Source organism: Cornus florida, unplaced genomic scaffold, assembly GCF_030987335.1.
Source record: "Cornus florida cultivar Cherokee Brave unplaced genomic scaffold, ASM3098733v1 CherokeeBrave_3.0.0_Hap2_Chr02, whole genome shotgun sequence".
NCBI classification, from domain to species: domain Eukaryota; kingdom Viridiplantae; phylum Streptophyta; class Magnoliopsida; order Cornales; family Cornaceae; genus Cornus; species Cornus florida.
Window position 1 is genome coordinate 69,724,317 of NW_026775572.1, and position 14,615 is coordinate 69,738,931.

Here is a 14,615-nt window from a genome sequence, read left to right on the forward strand (position 1 = left end):
TCCATAGAACGAAGGTTTTAATTTGTTTATTTGATTTTTTATCTTCCAACCATTTTATTTAGAAATGGTAGAGCTTTAACCAATTCAAAGGACCCACTTGATTGGAAGAGTGCAGAAGCCGGTACAGAATTCAGAATTGCTCAAAAGAAAAAGGATTAGTACTAGACCAATTTTTATGACACTTTAGGTATGTTACTTTCTCATGGTAGACAAAAGGGATTTTTGTATATAAATGGGATTAAGACTCTGTATTTACCCAAGTGGTTGAGTCAAAGTCCTATATTTTAAAAAAAATGAGATTGACTAAAAAGATGACATGACACATGAACTTTTAATGTTTAAAATATTGTGTTACCTAAAATACCCTTCTCCCTATTCCAACACATTTACCTTATTGCCCTTTTTATTTACCCATCCAATTTAAGCAAGGCCAATAAACCCTCATTCGTGCGCCCTCTATCTCTCCCTCTCTGTAATGGCGAAGTGCGGCCCGTTCTCTGTCTCTCTAACTAGCGAAGCAGCAGCCCCGTTCCTTTGTATTCTCCACTTCGTTTCTCAATGACCAAATCTATTCGGTTTTGAATCAAGCTAGACCTAGGGTTTGTCTCTCCCTCCTTCACTCTCTCTCTCTCAAGAACGAATCTAGGGTTTGAGGTAATTTTCCATCTAATTTATGTTCATAATCTGTGATTCTAATATGGGTTTATATGTTTCTTTTGGGTTTTTCATCTATTTTGCACATTCAATCCAAGATTGCATATTCAATCCAATTTATGAGCGTTACATATATAATTTTCAATTCACAACTTATATTCTAGGTCTGTGACATTATATAGATGCAAATTGTTGATATTTGAAATTAATTTTCAAATAAGGTAAATATATGTTTGGGTTGACCCAAAGTTTTTTTTTATCTAACTAGGTCATTGCTGTTGTTAGGGTTCTTGTGTCTACTGTGAGGGTATGCCCTCATTTTTTGCCTTGTACTATACTATTCCATTTATAATTTGTTTTCTTCATTTAGGGAAAAAAAAGAAAAAGAAAAAAAGAAAAGGATTTAGATGTAAACAACTCTAAATAACTTTTAAATTTTTAGCTAAAAGTTAAATAAAATTACAGACTCAAGCTTTTATACTTAAATTAACCAAAATAAAATTCATTGACTAAACAGTTTATATTCTTGTATTTTACTTGGAAGCCATATGCCCTAGGGTGTTTACAGTTTTGAGTGCTCATTTATTTTCTTTCAAGTTTTTTTCTTGGATCTTTTTTTCCTGAAAAGTGATACTCTGGAATTAGTGGTACGAGTAGTTTGTATGGTCCACCTCACAAGTTGTTGAGTAACAGTTTAGTTTTATACTTATAAATGAGATCGCTATGGAATCATTTTCCTTACTGGCAAGCTATTTGTATCCCATTAAGAGTTTTGAATGTTTAATGTAGGAAATCGGAACAAAAATATTTAGAACGACCTTAGTGATGAGGATTTTTTTATTTTGCGAGTAATAAAAGATAAACTGTAATCACTTGTTATTCGAAAAAATAATAATAATAGCCAAGTAGGGCATTTTTAAAAAATATTAATTCACGACCACTCATGTAATATGTTGATCTTGATCAGTTATACAATTTTGTGTTTAAGTTAGCAGCTATTTAATAGAAACTCATATGCATGTCGCCAAATTAAAGAAACAGGAACATGGCTGGGTAAATTGAATTATTTGATGTTACGCTTCTATATCTTAGTATAACATGGTGATTTTAAAATAGCACTCTAGCCTCCACAGGTCTTCCCTTTTCTTCTTTTGTTCTTGATTCTTGTATAGCTCTAGGGAAGCGTTCCCCTTTTGAACGCTTTCTAATATAATTTTACTTATCAAAAAAAAAAAAAAAAAATAGCACTCTAGCCTGGGAAGGTCATTTATTAGAGCAACCATGTAAGAATTGAATTGTTCTTATGTGTATTTGTATAGTAAATTTGAAATAAATGATATGCTTATTGGATGTATATATATGCCTTTGACATGCATACTTCACTCTTTTGGAATTTTTACTGGGTAGCAGGCACTACGATCTAATTACCCAGGGTCTAATATGTGATGTTTCATCAATTCTGTACCTTAAACTGGGGCCATATTATCAGTTAATTATAAGCTTGTTATGTGATTTTGAAGACTTTAGTAGTGGAAGGTAGGTGGCAATATGCTAGCAAGACACCTACTCCAACTTGCATGCACCTACCTAAGACATACATAAAAACCACCAAAGCTTGTCTTGCATTCCACCAAATCTTCATCAACAATTCTTTGTACTCCTTGATCTATTTAATTGAAATCTGTCAACACATATCCTTCCTTGTTGTAAAGCATACCCCTGTAAATGGATAAATTTTGAGATGGCTTTTAAAACCGTCCTCAATAATCTGTCCCTAATATCCAAAATTCTTGTAGTGTAGTCAAATATCATGCATTAAAAAATTAAAACAATTGACTCTTGCCATGGGAACTCCATAAACTTGCACTTATGATGCCAATTATTTATGTCTAGATATAAAAATTTAAATTTACTCATTCCTCCACCATAAGTACATTTGAAACCCTTTATAGAATTTACCAAAAAAAAAAAAAATTCAATGTATAAAGTTCAACTAGGTACTCATAATTGGTAATTTGTTTTATGTTTTCAACTCTTCTATCTCATGTGTCTTTGTTGGTAATTTATGTATAGATGTTGAATACCCAGTGGTCTTCAAGGAAGCGATATGCAACTTAAGTGAGGTAAAAAAGGTGGTCGTACAAGAGATTGGGTTTAGGTCTCTTTTAGACATTGACTGTACCAATTTGAAGCACAAATTGTGCTCATGGTTGGTAGAACACTTTGATCCTAAAACATCCTATCTCACCCTTGAGTGTGGCGGTTGAATCCTTGTTACGCCAAGTGGCGTTGAAGAGGTGCTTGACTTACCCTCGGGAAGAGGAGAAGATGTGCCAAGCTATATTGTAGAAAAGGTGAACTGGTTAGAAAATGGTAATTTTGTAAAGAGCAGTGTAGTAGAAATGCAAAACTTAGTGCATCAATTGGACGTTCTTCGTGTTGGGGATGACTTCAAGAGGGCTTTTATGCTTTTCGCTTGCGGATCACTTCTATTACCCATATCAAAAAACGAGACAAGCAAAAAGTTATTGGGGGTGGTTAACGATGTGGATGCTGTTAAATCGTACAATTGGGGGAAATTTGTTTTAGATTGGTTGAGAAAAGGCATTGCGTCCTATAAAGGAAAGGAAGGAAGAGAAAGTTATAAATACATACATGAATGTTTGTCTTTCTCATGGTATGTTATAAGATATAATATTTGTAATGAGTCTTTCATTTTATTTCAAATAGGTATGATGTCATTATCATAATGGTTTATATGTTTTAGCTTTCCTACCTATATCGTGTGATGTCAATGGCCCAAAACCGATGGCTAAGATTTCATTCCTACACGGATGGTCCAACAAATTAATTAGCGAGAGATTGAATTTAGAGAAACGTAAATATAATGGTTTCGGTTGGCTGAGGTAAATTTGCAACTCATAAGAAGATGACGATTATAAGGTAATCATGTCAATCATGGCTTTTTATGATTAGTTCCAAATATACGGCTAAATTTGTATATTTACAATTACTTGTAAATCTATGGTTACATTTATATATTAACTTATATATATTTATAAAACTTTTTAAAAATTGTTAGGAGTTGGCATCTAAAATTATTACAGTGTTTAAAAAATGGAAGCAATGGCACAATGTAGGCTAAGGTAGGGAGTCAAGATCCTCACAAAGCCTCGCTACAAAACCTAGTTCATCCACACGACAACCTAACCCACCTTCACAATTGTTTGCACAACAACGTCCAATAGAGGAGGAAGACAAAATCCTCATACTAGTGGCGGAGGAATACGAAACCCCTACACGATAAGCAAACTCACCTTGGCAATCTTTTGCAAAACACAATCCCATGGAGGGGGAATAAGAAACCCTCACACCAATGGAAGAGGAAGCGAAAACCTCCACAACAATGGAAGAGGAAGGTGATGTGCAGGAAGTAGTGAGCATCCCCTTATTACGTGTTATAAAGTCTGGGCGACATATGGGATCACCTTGGGTTGAAATAAAGGTTAATCCATTAGTATAATAGCAAAGATGGTCCTCACATGTGCCATGAACGAGAACAAAATTCATCAGTGAGAAATTATATAAATAATTATTTATTTGCTCTATATTTACTTGTTTTCTATGCCCAAACACTTAATATGTTATTGTGTAATTATTGTGAAATCCTGGTGGACATAAATCATTTTTACCTCATAAGAAGAGATATGAGAACAATCCACTACAACAAATTAGGGTTTTAGCGGCGGTCTAAACCGCCGCTATAAGGTTCCAAAAACGCCGGTAATTCCTTTACCGGTGGTTTTTCCAAACCGCCAGTATAGGCACCGCCGCTAGGTTTCACCGGTGATTTTTAAGTACCCGCCAAGTTTGAAATAATTACTGGCGAATGCACACATCTGCTAGTGAAAGTTTAAGTAGCGGCGGTTTTGTCCGCCGGTGTATTATAAGTAAACTGTCATTTTAACTGTATACTCCGGCACTTTGAAGCACCGGTAATGTAGACTTTTTTAACTTTTAGGGGCATTTTAAACCACTGGTGTATTCTAATTAAATTGTCATTTAACAGTATACTCCGGCACTTTAAAGCGACGGTAACGTAGAATTTTTTACTTTCGGGGGCGTTTTAAACTGCCGATGTATTGTAAGTAAGCTGTATAATTTTTTACTTTTGGGGGCATTTTAAACCGTCAGTAATGTGTTATTTTTTTTTTTAAAAAAAAAAAGATATATTATTTTCTGGTTTAATTTACATTTTTTTTTAAAAAAAAAAATTATTATTTTCTGGTTTAATTTACATATTAGCAAATATTTTATTTTGTTCCCTGTTCAATGAAATCAAAGATAATTTACCAATCACAACACATCCAACAACTTAAATTTGATATGTAACATAGAACAATGTTGCATTAAAATTCAACAACATCCCATAATATATAAGTTTAGTTTCAAAATGTCAAGTGCTAATAAAAGGTTCAAAAGGAAACACCAAAATCTAATAAAGCTTCAAAAGGAAATCATTTAAAATAAAACATCAACATTTCATTGAGAATTTGAGTGAGACTATGAGAGGGTTTTGATGATTAATGATTCAACTTCATCTCTTGCCTTGCTTCAAATTGCCTTACATATATTTTAAATAAAAGCCATTAAACAAAGAATAATAATTAAGACAATTAAATGTATGGTTAAAATAACATGATAATTAAAATCTATAGTGCTCACCAAGGATAAAATTTCATGACCAAAAAGAAAATTTAAGGATCACCAAGTGTAGTTAAAGCACTAACAAGAGTTTCAAGAGCACCTCAGACCTACAAGCCTCCAAAGCAACATCAGTCATTTAGTGATATATAAAATGGGATAGGTAACACATTATATAGATTTTACACTACAGTGTAAAAGCAGAAAGGACCACACTATTTTCCATTAGCAGCATTAAGAGGTGATCTGATGCAGCAGGATGGGTAACCACAATAATTAACACAACTCAGTTCTTTGAAGCTTCTCTAAGTGAGTATTAAAGATAACAGGAAATGGACAACGAGATTAAAGAGTATCCAAAAACATTGTACTCTGCAATAAAATTTTAACGTGGTATAAACTAAGAGTGTTTCTGAAAATGCTACATTTTAGATGTTGATTATATATTTACATGATATTAAATGTTGAAGTGAAGGTCTTTTTCTTCTTAACATTTATTTATTTATTTATTTTTAAATTACTTTAAAGCAACTGGACCTTAAGATCAAATTGCCATATAGTGGAATGATTATGGTTTAGTTTCCAATTAATTTATTTAAAACAAAGACCGAGACATCTCAAGAAATGTACAAAATTAAATATGAAAAGACATTAAGTCAACAGACTACTGGTAGAAGTGGACGCGAATCTGCTCCAGTGCACCTCTCACTGGATCAGATCCAAGGGCTGAGGTGAAACCACCTCAGCCCATTTGCCACATCATCATTCAGTCAGCACCCAATCAACATCTTACACAATAAAGTTACTGATGTACTATTTCATTTACCACATGTACGAATACCCCATACACTTATACATTATACGTATAAGAATACTTAATTTACAATTACATTTAACTTTCTTTTTTTTTTTGGTTAAAAATTACATTTAACTTTACCTTTGGGTAAAATTATAGAACCCTGATCTCTCTCTTCTTCTCTCCTCTTCGTCTTCGTGGTCTGAACCTTCCACTGTTCTTCTTTTCAATTTGTCTCCAGTATTCTCCTCTTCGTCTTCATCTGAACTTCAAAATTTCAAAATTTAATGGCTAGGTTAAAATCTATAGCGAGGAATAAAGCGACAAAACGAACGTTCCAGTTACCTAAGAAAAAGAAGGCAATGTCTACCAATGATGTAAGAACAGAAAACTTCTCACATGAAGGATTCCTCACGTGAAGGACGAAGCAGTGTTGGTATTTCCGGTGGTGAGCAGGATTTGGTGAACCCGCCTCCCACAGTGTTCTTAATGTATAGTTAAACATTAATTATGTATCGGTTTTAGGGTTTAGAAATTTATTTCAGATTTTAGGGTTTTGAAATAGTTGACTAATTATATAGATTTTAGGGTTTGGAATGGTGAAATTGAGTTTCGGAAGTTAATTTTTTAAACGTGTTAGAAAAATATTCTAATGGTATATGCAATTGATACATGATACATGCTTTAAAAAGTTGTGATAATAATAATTTGTTGTCTCCGAATATGAAATCTTCCTACAATAACTGAAAGTGTTTATGGTTGTTATTATTAATTTAGGAATTTGGGGAAGTTAATTTTTTGAACTTGTTAGGTCAATATGTTGATACAATATAAATAATAAGTTAATTTCATACATGATACATGTTTAGATAAGTTGTGAGAATAATAAATTGATCTGTTCACTTTTGTATTGTATTGCGTTACAAATAGTAGGTGATGAAATATGCAAATCTTCCTATATATATATTGAAAGTATTTGTGGGTTCTTATTATTAATTTATGAATTGTGAAACTGAGTTGGGGAAGTTAATTGTTTTAACGTGTTAGAAAAATATGTTGATGCAATATGCAATTCATACATGATACATGTAAAAATAAGTTATGATAATTTGCAATGTATACATAAAAGGCCGACTGCATTAGAAAGTACCAGATAGAGCACTCAAAACATGACAGATTACCAAAGCAATGATTCATTTGGTGCACAAACGTGCTAGATAGACATGGGATGCAATGTCTGCTGCTGAGAAAGAGCAATTGATCAAGGAGCGTAGAAGACGAAAGAAAGAGTACGACAAGCTTCCTGAAGAAAGAAAGGCCCCAAAAAAAGAAAGGGTAATTAAATTTTAATGTAAATATTTTATTTGATAACCAAACCCAGAATGTATGCATGATGTGTTATAATCATATGCCTTTGAAGCAGAAGAAAAATGAAAAGATCAATCCGACCTAAGGTGCGTGGCGTAGATACTCTCTTTCCAAGTTCCGCGAAGCAGTGTCACAGCTTGATGAGGAAAAGATAAAGACTGTTGAGGAGCTTGGTTTTGGAAAATTGTTGGAACTTAAATGTTCTTTTTCGTCCTGGGAGTTATGTATGTATTTAATTAAAAATTTTGATTCTGAAAAATGTTGTATAAAAGTTGAGGAGATAGGCTTTATACCCATCCATTCAGCTGATATCCACTCCATCCTTGGCATACCATTTGGTGTTCCAAAAGTACCAAAAAATAATCACTTTTTTTATTCTAAGTGGATAGATGAAGGTGGTTACAAGGAAGCTAGTGGAATGCACCAAGATGTATTGTTAGAGCAAGTTTTAACGGTAAAGGGAGTGGATGAATTCAAGCGAGCATTTGTGCTATTTGCTTGAAGTACTGTACTCAGTCCCACCGATCGTAATAATTGTCATTGGGGCTTATTGAAAACTGTGAATGATGTGAATGCAATTAGCACTTACAAGTAGTGCGGATATGTCCGTGATTGTTTGGTGAGAATCCTAAAACCATTTGCAGACGGTAAGCTAAAAAAGTCATACGATGGTTGTATGATTTTTTTTGCAGGTATCCTTGGTTATGATTTTTATACATTTGCCTTTAAAATGTGTGTGAATTACATATAATTTTATGAAACAGAAGTAATATTTACTTTAATTATTGGTCTTTTAAATCAGCTGTTTTATTTGATGCGTTATGATATGCAATACCGAGCTTATCATGAGGGAGATATGAAAAGCTTTAGTATTTGGACATTAGAGATTGTACGACCACACATCAGATGGGAGATGGGTAATGGAGGTTTTGGACATGGACAAGTAATTATTTTTGTTATGTATGGACAGGTATATTTACGAACAATATTTTGTATTCTTGAAAAAATATATATATATCCATTCCATATTTAAATAACATTAGTCTATCATCAAATTATAATATATATATTATAATTTGATGATAGACTAATGTTATTTAAATATGGAATGGAAATTGTTGATCCCTCTGAAGTCGAAGACATGTAGTAGCAGCAACAGTGATGTGGCAGCCAAAACATTGTTTTGGCCCTTGTTTAAACATGGATTTTGATGATTATCATTTTTCTGACTTGGATGTGGAGGTAATTATGTTGTAAAATACATTTTCTCGATTTACAGGATATGTTTGAAAAAGTTATGTGAGCTAATTGTCCTTATTTTACGCAGAGTTGCATAAGTAAAGTGCGAATGGACATACAAATGGCTGAATTTAATCTATTAAAATCCAAAAGAAGTCTATCAAAAATGTTGTCTGTCTTCAAGAAGCGAGATATGCTAAAAAAAGCAAGACTGTCAAGGGACAACAAAGAGAAGAATGATGGGTTGGGTGGGCAACCAAGTGATGCAGATGGTAATCATGATGATGGTGACCGTGTTGAGGAATCAGGTGGGGATGAAGTTGAGGATGAAGAAGTTGAGGATGAAGAAAGTGAGGATGAGGAAGTTGAGAATGAAGAAAGTGATGGTGACAATGAGAAAGCTGATGATGAAAAAAGTGATAGAGACTCTGCCGATGGCAATGAGGCCAATGAGGAAGGTGAGGGTGAAGAAAATGATGGAGAGTTTGGCAATGGCAATGAAAGAAGCAAAAATCAAGAAAGTAATCGAAGAAGTAAGGAAGAGTGTAATGATGATGATGAGCAGGAGCATGGTGAAAAGAATGAGAGCTGTTCTAATCCAACTCATACTGTTTTGCTAAGTACCGAGGAAAATAATTACTTGAATGCTGTTATTGCGGCCACTTGTCGAGACGGTGAGTTAAGTTCGGACCACATTAAGTTAACAAAGAATGAAAGACTTGTAAAGGTTGCAAGGGGGAAGAGGAAATTAAAGCGCTGCAGATATGCTTATGCTCCCTTTGTAAAGAAAAACAATAAAATGTTTCATCTCACCAATGAGCAGAAAATACTATTGACATATGTGGGAAAGGTTGATGAAGAAAAATCGTAAGTTTTTTAATGCACACTTGTCATCTTCTGCATTACATATGTTTGCGTTTAAATAATTATTGCATGTGTTTATATGTAATGTGTGAGTATGATACTTAATTTACAAGCCTTGTAGTTAATTATCTCTTTAGTGAAATAATCATTTCCATGTTTGGTCGCACTATAAGTCATCATCAGATTCAAACTGTTTTCCAGAATCAGTTGTTGTCCAATGATGTGAGTTTAATGAATTTCTTACAATACTATTGCATAGTTATGGTTGTTAATAGTATAAAAATTAAATATATCTAAATGAAATGCATTTATTAAAAGGTGATTAATTTCTTTGGGAATATATTAAACATGGAGGAAAGACCTGGTGGGGAAAAGTACTGCTTTAGTAGTAGAGCGGTAAAGCTGAACGCTGGCCTATCCAACAGCAAGTCTGGTCAAAATACAAGAAGGATTCTAAGATGAGTTTTCTTCCACATCCCAGGTAAGTGCAGATGGTGAGTATGTCTTTTATTTATTGGATATAAATTTTTAAACCTTAGTTTTTGTATGATTAACTTTATACTGATCTTGATGCAGTTATTATTCCCGTCATGCATAGATGGGCATTGGTTATTGTTTATGGTAAACCATCGTAAGCGAACGGTGGATTACATTTGTTCAAAGGGAAGACCCCATACATGTATTCCATATGTTATTTTGTATGTATGTATATGGAGTTTCAGTTGATATAAAGAATTTTTACTGACAATATATTTTTTAAAAAAACTTGCTTTGAGCAACAAAAAGAGTTTGTTAGGATTGTGTTGAGTGAAGATTTGACAAAATATGTTACGAACATACCAACTACAATACCCTGGCAACCTGACAGGTATGTATAATTGAATTTGTCTTTCATGTAAAAATGAGGTTATAGAGTTTTGGCGGGTTAGTTGTAAACCAATTATAATACAGTGATACCCCTACAATATCTTGAGCACTCAACAAAATAAAGGAAGTGCCACCATGGAAATAACGACAAAATGGCGATAAAGTACACTTTTTATATCATTATACCATATCATGGTAATTCCTGGAACCCTTGTTGCTCAAATGTAGAATTCATGTTTGGCATTTGGATCATTGGCAAGAAATATGTGTCACGTACAACATCTACATCAACTCCCTTTTTATATCACATGCATGCAAAAACAGCTCGTAAAATTTCTTAACGCGTGTCAGAATTGCAATAAAAAAAAAACAAAGATTGGGGATTAATATGAATGTCCACTTGCCAGATTCACAGCCAATGATTCGTCATACGCAAATGGAGTCCTTAATACTTCATCTGACATTCTTCGTGGATTGCCAATATTACTACTTTGCTAATAATTTTAAGTTACCAATATAGTTAGTGAATATAAAATTTGAGTTATTTCATAACTTTAATTAATTTAGATGACATCACATACTTGGTTATATAATGAAGCCATGGGTTGACCAAAATAAGTAGCCAGACTGTTATCCCAATCGTTGCCCTGTGTTGAACATGTTGGCATATAACATTCATCAGAGCAAAAAAACTCTACTGGTATTTCAGCACCCTTCACCCAAAAATATCAATTCATCAATACGTTAGAGTATAAATCGGGTAGGGGATATATAAAACACAAAACAAGACTCACATTGTTTAAAATATACGTAGGGGTTGTCGTAGTACGACTGCGACCTGGCACAACGGCCTTTCTCTTCTTGGCAGTGGCTCTCTCCAAAGCAGGTATCAGCCTATGCCTTCTTCCTTTCTATGTATCTTTCGTGGCAATCCCTTTTAGAGTCAATCCTTCTATGGTATGCGCATGACTTTTCAGCTTTGTATTTGTAATGTTGTTTCCCATGCCATTAGCTCGTGCGGTTTGTTTACATGCAGGCCTGGGATTAAGTTCTGCTCCTTGAGCATTCTTCTTCAAACTTTTCACCTGCACCAAAACATTGTTGAATCCCTTCTCACTCACAGATGCAATAGCAAAAATTTCAGTTAGATAATGACAAAGAATCCTGTGTCGTCACCTAATTTCCAATCTAGGATCTGTAATAACATTGCTGCCAAGTATATTTTCCACCCTACCGTCCTTGCCATTTCTGGTCCACCTTTTTAAAATATAGCGGCTGGGTATTTCATTGGCATACATCACATCTTTAAGGACTTTCAAAGTGTGGCTGCATATGATACCCTCCACTTCAAATTTTCCACATGAACATAATAATAAGTCGTCATGTGTCCTTGCGACAAGCCAATGGAAGTTATCATTATAAGCCGCAACTTCATATGAAAAAACCCTGTTACCATGGTTATTACACTTACAAACATTTTCACTCATGCCAGCTAATATTAACTGTTCCTCAAAAAGGTCAAAGATGTTAGTAATGTATAGACGTCCGACTTGATCTAAAATAGGAGACCTTGTTTTCAACTTGGGCATCTTACGGAGCAAGTCATACTCAGCTGCATGCTCCTTGTATCGCTTATCGAACAAAAGCATTTCAAAATGCTTGAAAAACTATGGCAGTGCCTATTGTCTTGCTAAGTACTATTTTAAGCGAGCATTGAAGCTCTCACTAAGCTATATAGTACGCATACCAGCCGACCACACATGTTTGACGTATGCCCTGGCCATATATGTTTCAAACCAAATAAGTTGGTCAACCAGTTGTTATTCTCTACAGCAAATTCCTTTTCCATCAACGCCCATTCCACTAAGAATTCTTCCTCACCCTCAATCTCGTACATTAATTTTGATATCACACTTTTTATGCCTTTCCCACCAACAGACAAATTCCCAAGATGCTTTTGGGCATTTTGCATTAGGTGCCATGTACATAGAAGGTGTTTTGTATCGGGATTTGCCATTGCAGCGTTTTGGTAGGTCAAGATCGTGCTTGGTGTTTTATAGGACATGGCTTTCAAGAATGTATTGAATAACCAATCAACAGAATCGGTTATCTCATCATACATGAAAGCTGCTCCAAACACAGCTGTCTCCCGGTGATGGTTCAAACCAAGAAAAACTACAAAAGGCCGATTCCCATGAACAAGTTTGTACGTGGTATCAAATGTCACCACATCTCCAAAATGGCCATAATTTGATATCATTTTTGAATCGGCCCAAAATATATTTGTTATCATTGCACCACTGTCTAATTGCACGACATAGAAGAATAATGGATCTTCCAAACACTATGTCTGGAAATAATTCATTAGCCAATTCACATCACCAAGTTCAAGGTTGTTCTATCTTCTCATCCAAATATAATTTTGTACATCAACCTTAGTGAAGCCAATACTTTCTCTACTACCAGCTTACCTTAAACTTAACTCAAAGGCTTTACGAACGAGTATTCCACAATCGGCAGCCAACTCTACATCAATAGGTTGCATTGACTTGATTTTTCGTTGCGATGGCATCATGTGGGCACACTCCTCATTAATGAAAGGATGGTTATGAGTATCTTTAAAATCTTTAACAATATACTTACCAAATTTCACATTAAAGGTAATAAGCATGCGTGCACGATAATCGGTGTGTGTTTCAGCCCTTTGATTCTTTGTTTTCCTGTCCCTCTTGTCCTCACCTATTTTTCCCTCCTTGCTACACACAAAATTTCTAGATGTTACTTTTTCATCCTTTCGACTGTTGTTTTTGTACTCTCTCCGAATACTAAAACCGACTCTGCCACCATATTTATTGTAAAATTCATAAGCGGCTTCTTCGGAATCAAACTGTATGTCAACACAGGGTATCCATTCTACTTCAGGAATTTCGCAGACTGAATCACTATCTGTCTCTTCAATATTAATACTTGCCTCTTCAATAGCCATAACTATAATAGTAGACCTACAAAAACATGACAAAAAAGTAAGTATATCTTAACAGCACAACATTTATATGACAAATGTCAACACTTTCATAAAAACAACATCACATCTTTCACCTAACATATCTATATAAAATTTACTTCTACACTACTATCATGCATTACCATTCATGCAAGAACTTTCTAACATGTACCATATGTTTCAATCACAAATATATCTAATATGTTTTAACTGTACAGTAGATATGCAAACAATTGGTGGCAAGCATACTTTTACATTCACAGCACAACTTTTCTATAACATATTTAAATACTTTCATAAATACAACATCACATATATTATCTAACATATCCACATAAAATTTATTTCTACACTACTATAATGCAATACCATTCATGCATCAATTTCCTAACATGTGGCATATGTTGGCAGATTAAATATATGTAACATATTTCAACTGTACACTAGATATGCAAACAATTGGTGACAAACATAAAATTACTTTGACAGCACAACTTTTGTATAACATATGTCAGCCGTTCCATAGATACAGCATCACATATTTCACCTAACATATACACATCAAATTTACTTCTACACTACTATAATGCATTACCATTCATGCATCAATTTTCTAACATGTGCCATAGCGAATACATCTAACATACTACAATTGTACACTACATATGCAAACAATTGGTAGAAAATATAATTTTACAATCACAGCACAAGATTTATATAACATATGTCAACACTTTGATAAATACATCATCACATCTTTCACCTAATATATCCACATAAAATTTAGTTCTACACTATTATAATGCATTACCATTCATGCAAGCACTTTCTAACATGTACCATATGTTGGCAGATCAAATATATCTAACATATTTTGAGTATACACTAGATATGCAAACAATTGGTGGCAAACATAATTTTACATTCTAAGCAGGTTTTCTATAACATATGTCAACATTCAGAAATACAATATCACATTTTTCACCTAACATATCTACAGAAAATTTAATTCTACACTACTATAATGTATTAACATTCACACAAGAACTTTGTAACATGTGGCATATGTTTCCATAACGAATAAATCTAACACAATTCAACTGTACACTAGATATACAA